The sequence below is a fragment of the Euleptes europaea genome, chromosome 10, assembly GCF_029931775.1.
Source record: "Euleptes europaea isolate rEulEur1 chromosome 10, rEulEur1.hap1, whole genome shotgun sequence".
Taxonomy (NCBI): domain Eukaryota; kingdom Metazoa; phylum Chordata; class Lepidosauria; order Squamata; family Sphaerodactylidae; genus Euleptes; species Euleptes europaea.
The window spans coordinates 66412603-66413869 of NC_079321.1; positions in this window are offsets into that span (position 1 = coordinate 66412603).

Below are 1267 nucleotides of genomic sequence, written 5' to 3' on the forward strand. Positions count from 1 at the left end.
CAAACTGCAAAAGGTGAAAGGACAGGAAGAGAAAGACAACAAGATTATCACAGAGGATAACAGCAAAAATTGGAGGGGGGGAAATGGAGCATCAAGTTTTTCTCAAAATCAGATCTTCAGTATAGTGCCTAGGATCTAAAATCCCACTGTGCTAGGAGTGGAAATGAATGTTCTGCTGGTACAAGAAACCTTCCAACAGAGGAAGAGATGTGTTCCTCCAACAGAAGGCTCTGTTGTTAATAGAATGGAATTCACTTTGGACCCAGTCCTAAAAGGAATATGCTTTTTAGAGAACATCCTAATCCCACTGTATCTTCAAGAGTGTGGAATCAGAAGACTTGTGATCTCAGTTCAGTTACACATTCTTTCTTTGACTGTATCCATAGAAATGGTATACAAATGGATACATTAGACTACTTTCTTAAGTATTTGTTGTTTACCGTATTTTGTATCATATATTCATGTGATCAATTTTATTGGAGGTTGAAGTTAGCTGAAAGTGATGAAGATCCCTTGAATAATTGTGTGTGTGTAGTTTACCGTCCAGTCACAGCTAACTTATGGCAACCCAGTAGGGTTTTAAAGGCAAGAGACTAACAGAGGTGGTTTGCCATTACCGTTCTCTGCAGGTGACCCTGGTATTCCTTGGTAGTCTCCCATCCAAGTACTAACCAGGGCTGACCCTGCTTAGTTTCTGAGATCTGACAAGATCCAGCTACCCTCAGCCAGTCAGGAGCTTTTAATCCCATTCATGTTCAATTTTAGAGAAGTAGCTACATCAACATTAACATGGCACAGTAATACGAGATAGTAAGAGTGTATGCAGTGAAGGCTCAACATATGTTGTTACCTTAGACAATTCTGCAGCCTACCCTACTTGTCATATGCTGTTGAACACAAACCTAGCAGTGTTCAGCAGAACAGAGTTTAAAACCTACACAACACAAGCTAAATAACACAGCTTTCTTTCCCCTGACCATTCTTTCATGTGCAAATGCACATAATAAACCATTATTAGATTTAATGAACTCCTACCCTTATATGCATACAAACTGAGATCTTCAGAGACACATGCTGCTCCCTGTCCCAAATTTATCATGCTGGCTCTCAAAATACTGGTATTTCTGAAATGCTGGTCATATTTATTTAAAAAAGTTATACCCTGCCTTTCTGTCCTCATCAGGGCCACCAATGCAGCTAAGAGATTGAATAATAATAATAATAACGTATGTTAAAAACCATTAAAACTAAACAAAAACACACCATA